We start from the raw sequence: 8,022 nt of genomic DNA on the forward strand, positions 1-8,022 counted from the left end.
CAGTTTTTTTGGACCCGATCCGATTCCGAGTCATCTGATTTTGAGTATCTGCCGATACCGAGTCCCAATCCGATACTTTAAAAAACTGAATGAACAATGAACAAATGCTAAATATAATATTTTCATTTTAATCATCTCATTTTATTATTTATCACTTAAACTGTGCACTTCTCCTTGAGGTAGCTTGAACACTCAAGTAATAATCTACCAGATTTAAAAACTGTACAAATTTCTGTTATTTTGTCTAAAAATAAATGTCCAAGGTTCCTGGTGTTAAGCAAGAAATTATCTAATCTGAAATAACAGGTGGTTTTAATTTACAGATGAAAGGTTTTTAAAGAACCATTTATTGATTTAGCTATTTTAATTTCAAGTGTTCTAAACTTTTTTAAACAGTAATCAGAAATTTTGCGGTAACAAACAACAACAAAAAACATTTCCAAGGATTTTTCTTCAGAAAACTGCTCTATAAATGAGCAGTCCTGTACAACGTTTCTGTTTTGTACAGATCAGTGCTTTCTGCCACTAGTCTTCCGTGTTTTGGTCTGACGCGTCATTCCTATTGGACAGCGCAAAGCTACGTCACAGCTCAGAGCGTCGAAAGTTGGATTGGGTTGAACTTGTTTTTTTTTTGTTTTTTTTGTTCAATAAAAAAAAAAGATTGGGTTGAACTTTGACCGCGTCAGCCTGCCGATAATGCTGCGTTTACACATAACGACGACAAGTCAGGAATGCCACGAAGTACACATTCTTGGCCGCTGATCACAAATGTGATGATTCGAGGCAGAGGCATCAGGTGTCCTCAGGAACTGCTGCAACCTGTTACCACCCATTACGATTAATGGCACATGTTGCTGGAGAATTATCAGGAACCATTACGCACAGTCAAGAATAGTGTTCCGTGTTGTTGTGCGCTGTTGCGCGTAACAGCGCATCGTTAAGTTCTGTCACGTTGTGAACGAGGTGAATTGTCTCCACACACACACCCATATTCATCCAACCGAATTCAGATCGCTCCAGTTTTTCAGAAGAACTTTGTGACTGCATGCGTAGTTGGGCCCTGTGCCATGAAGTGGTGCAGAGAGGAGGAGGAGGAAAGAGCCAGATGTGTGGCTTCATGCGGCTCTTGTGTCACGCATTTTCCCAAACATCAGGCACATGCAGCAGGTGGAACACCTGCAGGAGCGCGCAGAAGCGCACGGAAATTAGACTTTTAGCCGACTTGGTGTCCGCAATCAAACTGAATGCGGTGCAGCAGGGTTTAATTGTGCGCGCGCTTCTTCCTCCGCCGGACTGGAGGAGGTGCAGAGATGTCTGGCTGCACGTGAGTCTCCTCTCGCTCCTCTGGTTCCTCTGGCTCAGACTCGTTCTCCCGCTCATCGGTTACAACAGCAGGTGGAACACCTGCAGGAGCATCCTGAGGAGCTGTGGAACAACATTTGGCGCTGACTTTAATTGTGCGCACGTCGTGGTGCGCAGTGAAATGTGATGCCGTGTTACAAGTCGTGTCAAAACTTGACAGTTTCCGTGTCACTTTGTAATAACACGTGACAGTTTGGGCTCCAAGAACCATCACAGGAACCACTACGAACGTTGTCACATTCTATTAAGGATCACTACTCATCAAGATGGATCAATATGCTCAGTTGCGACCTCCACGACGTGAGACGAAATGAGGGTGGTGTGTGACATTCATGGAAGATTTTTTGACAGGCAAAAACATGCTCCACAAATATCAAGAATATCACGCACCAACACGCACTATTAAGAAACCTATTCAGATGTGTTAAGTCACATTAAAGTAGACCTGCATTGAAATAAATGTGGTCAGATCTCAGAAAGAAATAGCTGATATGTATTTATAAGACCCTTATGAATGCAGTAAAGTAAATCTGCAAGCCCAAATTTGTAATTCAGCGGAGAAATCTTCATTTAAAAATGACAAATTTCCAGCTAAAATTTGGCCCTCAGCGAAAACTGTTTGTACATCCGGGTCATTGCAGTGACGTCCGGCAGATGGAGCGTGCTCGATAAACGCCAAAGCGGGCCACTCACATCGCCCCCGTGTCTGCTGTGCAGCCGGCACCACGTCCCTGTCTAATGAATGGAGGTGCAGCCAACTTGGCAAAAGTCCAGAGACTACGCTCGCTGTTTTGATGCAGAGCGGCTGGTGACACCTGTTGCTGCAAGGACAGACTTTCCGCAGCGCTGCACGTCTCGGTAATCGGAGCCGCAGAGCTCCATGGTCGCTGAGAGAGGTTTATATCTTTTTAATGACTTGGATTCGTTGCGGGTCCCGCCTCTGTACCCTGCAACGGTAACACTGGAGGCGAAAGACAGTAGATTTTCAATGCGACACCACTCAATCAAAGGGGCGTATGAAAAAGTCCCCCAAAATAATTTTCAAGCACAAATAAAAGAAATGTGTACTCACCAAACATGCCGCAAGACAATATGAAGTTTTAAAAAAGTAGATCCTTCCGTATAAGACAAGAAAAAGGTGCAGATGCAAACTGACGTAAATCCACAAATTACAGTTGGCGCGTGCAATGCATGCTGGGATGGGGTCTTTTCCCTGACATCTCGGCAGTGTCCCGTATGTGATGACAGTTTTACGGAGGGCTAAATTTTAGCTGTAAATTTGTCATTTTTAAATGAAGATTTCTCCGTTGAATGACAGATCTGGGCTTGCAGATTTACTTTACTACATTCAGAAGGATCTTATGTGTAAATGTCATTTTTTGGTCCAAAGATCTGACTGCATTTATTTCAATGCAGGTCTACTTTAAGAATGTCAGGAATGTGTCACGAATGACAGAAAAATGACATTTGTAACTCGTCTTGGTTATGTGTAAATGCACCTTAAGTGGCAATGCGCGCTCCCGTCAGAAGCGTCGCTTTAGTTCTGCTTTTGACGCGATGCTTCTGACGCCTCTAAAAAGCAACACGTCTGATTGAAAATAATGCTTTTTAGACTGATTCTTGACGCCTCTGACGCTTCCGACGCATGAAAGGCCCATTAATCTGCAATAATGAGCTTGAAATAGCGCTGATCAAAATAATGAGGATAAAATCTATATTGGATTCCTGATCAGGATGCAACGTCCGATTTCGATCAAGTCTGAAACCACGTGATCAGGCCGATTTCTGATCACGTGATCGGATTGGGACATCCCTAGTATGTATATAAATCTGTGTCAAGTCAGCAGTTCTCAAAAATTAAGAGAACATGGGTTTTACCCAGTTGGCAGATTTTTATTTATTTATTTTTCAAAATACGAAAATTAGCTAATATTGAAGATTGTTTGTCTTATTTTTAGTAGGGCTGTTTTTTTGCAGTGTATCTGGCATCATTTGGCCACTACAAGCAATCAAAGCATGAGTTTCTAGGTGAAATGTAATGGTATATTTTCATGTATGTCTCATATCACTTTCTATTCGTGTCTAATAGTAATCTGGGTCTATTGCCTCTGATTACTGAGTTACAAGACTTAGAAAGTTTCACCCTACAGTATCTACTCACATTTGTCAAATACTTTGACCTTGCACTGTGATCTTGACCTTTCACCACTGAACCTGAAAAGGTATTCGGTTCATCCTTGCGAGAGACTTAATGTACAAAATTTGGTTAAAATTCCTCAGTTATTTTCGAAGATATTTTGTTCACACACAGTAAATCAGTGCTTTAAAAAAAACCAACTTGACGTTGTAATATATTGATGGAGCGGGCAGCGGTGACTAGAGTGGAATGATGACAATGATGTTCAGCTGGAGGAACATAAACTCTCTGCTTTGTTCACTGCAGAATAAAGACACGAGATGACTGACGGAGGATGGATAAACATGAAACTATAACATCTGATCGCTTTTCTTTAACAAGTGAGAAAGTGCTGCTTGGCTCTGAACAGTGCCCCCTGTGATTGTTGCCAGAGGCTAAAACAAAATCAGCTTAACTCTAGAAGCCTCCAAACGGCGGGTGTCGATTCACGCTCCAGTACCATCCCTTAGTTATGCTGCTGTAGACTTAGACTGCTGGGGGGTTCCCATGATGCTCTGTATGCACCACTCTGCATTTAATCATTAGTGATTGATCTCTGCTCCCCTCTACAGCATGTCTTTTTCCTGGTTCTCTCCCTCAGCCCCATCCAGTCCCAGCAGAAGACTGCCCCTCCCTAAGCCTGGTTCTGCTGGAGGTTTCTTCCTGTTAAAAGGGAGTTTTTCCTTCCCGCTTTCGCCAAGTGCTTGCTCACAGGGGGTCATTTTGACAGTTGGGGTTTTTCTGTAATTATTGTATGGCTTTGCTTTGCAATATAAAGTGCCTTGGGGCAACTGTTTGTTGTGATTTGGCGCTATATAAATAAAATTGATTTGATTTGCTGAGCTTCTTGACATTTCGTGCTTTTTGCTGAGATCAGACGCTCCTCAAAGCCTTTTCTGGGGCTTCTGTGTAATAATTGAGGATCAGCCTGAGGCTGACGCATCCCTTATGAACACAGTTACTAGTCTGCACAATTAACTTTTTTTTTTTTCCTCCTCAGAAAGTGTCACAGACAAATGTCATTTTAGAGCTTTTTCTATTCCTAAGTGCCAAATTTTATATGATACAGATGAGATCAACAGACAGGTTCTTCTCCAATCTCTGTCATTCCTTCAAATAAAATAATGTTTAAGTTTTAATGATTTGTGTCATTTTGAAAATAAATCAAAAACATGCTGGGTTTTGTTGTGATGCACCATGATTTAATCTGGATTTCTTGTTCTTCTTCTTTTTCTACACCCAGGTGAGGTTGTAGTGCATGCAGGCATATTGTTTCCAGGCCTGTAACTCTGAACAAAATAATTCAGTTTTTCTCTGATTTGGACTAAACCTGGTGAAATTACTGAGGGTCAGCTCAGGACAAAGTGATTTTATTCTGAGAAAAATCAGTCAAAACTGAAAGTCACAGGTGAAGGCCAAAACATCTCTTGATCTCTCTGTCTATAATTTTCAAAAATCAATTTACATGTTAATTTGTAGAGCTGTAACGATGCATCATACATTGTGATTGTGTCATGAAGCCTACATTGAATAATCTTTTTTTTTTTTTTTTTTTTAAGTATGATGGTACCATTCAAAATTAAACTACTGCATGGATGAAAGGATCTCTTGCAGAAGAATCATAAATTATACATAAAGTATACAAACAGGAAAGTGATGACATCAAGCATTAAACTTCATATTTCAGAATTTTTTATTTTATATTATTAAAACCAACAGCACAGATTACTTTCAACATAATTTGTAGGGAAAGTGATGCAACTATGTATTGAATCATGATGGGTGTATGGAATCATGGAGCTAGTGTATTTTTACACCCCTAGTTAATTGTAGGGGTTGAAACGCAGTTGTTGGTCACAGTTAACAAGCGCTTTTTGTATTCTTAATATATATCAGAGCTGAAAGTTGCTTGACATCCAACTTCTCACTAATGCAAGGCAATATTCTAAGGATTTTATGTGGATGAGATTACCAGCAGTTATCAGCATGTATAACTGAGTATCATCAGCATAGCAGTGAAAGGTAATCCCAAAATGCTGCAATATGTGCCCAAGGGGTGCTATATAAAGGGAGAAAAGCAGGGGGCCTAAGACAGACCCCTGCGGAACCCCAAATTTCATGTCGCTAAGATTAGAGGTAGTGTTACTGTACAAAACAGTGAAAACGATTGGTCAGGTATGACGTCAACCATGCAAAGGCACTCCTAGTAATCCCAAAATGATTCTCCAGCCTATCGAGTAGAATATGATGATCCACGGTATTAAACGCAGCGCAGCACTGAGATCTAACAGCACCAGAACCACAGTGGTGTTCAAATCCACTGCAAGCAGAAGATCATTCATCACTTTAGTGAGAGCCATCTCTGTGGAATATTTTTAAAAGCAGACTGCAGTGGCTCAAAGAGATTATTCTCAGTAAGATAGTCCACAAGCTGCTGTGAAACCATTTTTTCAGAATTTTAGAGCAAAATGATAGATTTGATATCGACCAACAGTTTTTCAATACACTAGGGTCAAGATGAGATTTCTTTAGTAATGGTTTAATCACTGCAGATTTGAAACATTCAGGAACAGATCCAGAAGTTAAAGAAAGATTAATAATTTCCAGCACAGTCAGCCCAAGAGTGGGCCACAGGTCCTTAAATAGTTTTGTTGGTATAGGATCAAATAAATAGGTTGTGCTTTTTTGTAGACATTACAAGTTTAGTCAACACGCCTAGTGAGATACTATCAAATTCTGTAAATCTAGGTAATACGTCAGAAATGGTGCCCACCTCAATAGCAGGGTGAAGTTGCTGGGTTAAGTTTGCATGTGTGTGCATATAACACCAATTCAGGCACATACATGAACTCGCACTTACAGCAGGGGGCTTAGGGTGGGGGTGGAGGGTGATGACAGCCCCTGTAGGATTTAGAATCAGTGAACAAGAGTCACACCGGTGCAAATATGGCTGAGCTGATAAAGGATGTATGAGGGGAAAAAATTCTTTATGGATGATTATGAAGAGTAGTCACAGTGAGAACAAAGAAATCCTATATAGAAAAAAAAATGCTTCAATAATCAATTTAGAATTGCACTGACGCCCTCTGAGGTGCCCAGAAATTCCCATCTCTAGCTTGTGATAGACCATTTTCCTGTCCAGGGAAAGCTGAAGCCTCTCTGATGATGATTTGATGCTTCTTAATCCAGAGACGAGCTCCGCACTAATGGACCACAGGACCAGCTTCTTCATCTTTTGTTTTTTCTTATATATGGAATATTTCGAGGAGTTTGTTAAAGATACCCCTGTGGTTACTATTAAACACTATAATGTAATGTATATGTCCATCATACTGATGAGTTTTGACTTTGAGTGATTTTCACGGGTAAAACTCATACACCTGTGGACACTATTAGACGTCCTACATCATGTTTGTGTTGGTCATGTCAGCTGACCTTGAGAGGCCAGACTTGAGGTTGTCACTCTCAACATAGTGGTTTCAAATTGAAACCAACATGTATGACACTTTATGGAAGGACTGTTTGTTAGGCGAGGCTGAAGCGGTAAATTTTGGACAAAGTTGTTTCTTCTTGGTGGTGGTCTCCTTTCAGAAGGTCAAGTGTGTTTCTCTGCACCAACATATTGTGTGGCTCTGTAGCTGTGTATCTTAATCTGCCAGATTATGGATAATTTGATTTTAAACAAGAAAAAAAATGTTATTACCATGTTTCCATTAAGTCGTAAATGTCACTGTTGGAGCTGCTGATCTGCAGCTGTAAACTGCATCTCATTACCTTGTTTCACAAACAAAACAACAAAAAAATGTGTGCCTTTGGCTTCATATCTCCAAGATGTCTGCACGCCACATCCACTCAGCGATGTGCCCGTGCCGCTCTGAGGTGATGCTTCCGCTGCCATCATCTCACTATGAAACACATTCACCCAAAGGCATCACGGCTGCCGCCAAAAACCAATCGACTACAAACGGCCCGGTGAGAAATTCCTGAATGCCAGGAAGATTTAATTATTATTTCCTCTCTTGGAGAGAAAAACGGTCATGATGATGATGGATACTGTGTTTGGTGATGATAATACAATAACATGCTTTTGGAGTGGCGGTATGCATTTTCAGAGGCCCAACCTCCATGCCCAGTCTAACTCGGGCGAATATCAGTCACATGGAAGGAGGGACTCTGAAAATGCATACCGCATGACAACTGCATGTTATTTGCATTATCGCTTACTGAGATACACAACACGTGGAATCACATTAACAATATTTAATGTCATTTCAAAACGTATGACACCCAGTAAACGCATACATAAAAAGTTGGCTCACTTTAACTTTTGTCGTGTTGCCTGATACTGCATTGCTCTCCAAATTCGTCAGGGCATCCTCATCAAGCTGGCTGCTTTGGCTGCTGTTCATTGTCGGACTATCCATATTGGGACCAACTCACACTTCTCACCTTTTCATGTTATCGTCTGCGGACAGCTCTTGGGT

General features: G+C 41.1%; 1 protein-coding gene across 2 annotated transcripts in view; it reads left to right on the forward strand.

The window, feature by feature from the left end:
- The window catches only part of adcy2a (adenylate cyclase 2a), a 173,085-nt gene that overhangs the window by 105,437 nt on the left and 59,626 nt on the right, over positions 1-8,022 (forward strand). The window lies entirely within an intron of this gene.

This window comes from Thalassophryne amazonica, chromosome 7 (assembly GCF_902500255.1).
Source record: "Thalassophryne amazonica chromosome 7, fThaAma1.1, whole genome shotgun sequence".
NCBI classification, from domain to species: domain Eukaryota; kingdom Metazoa; phylum Chordata; class Actinopteri; order Batrachoidiformes; family Batrachoididae; genus Thalassophryne; species Thalassophryne amazonica.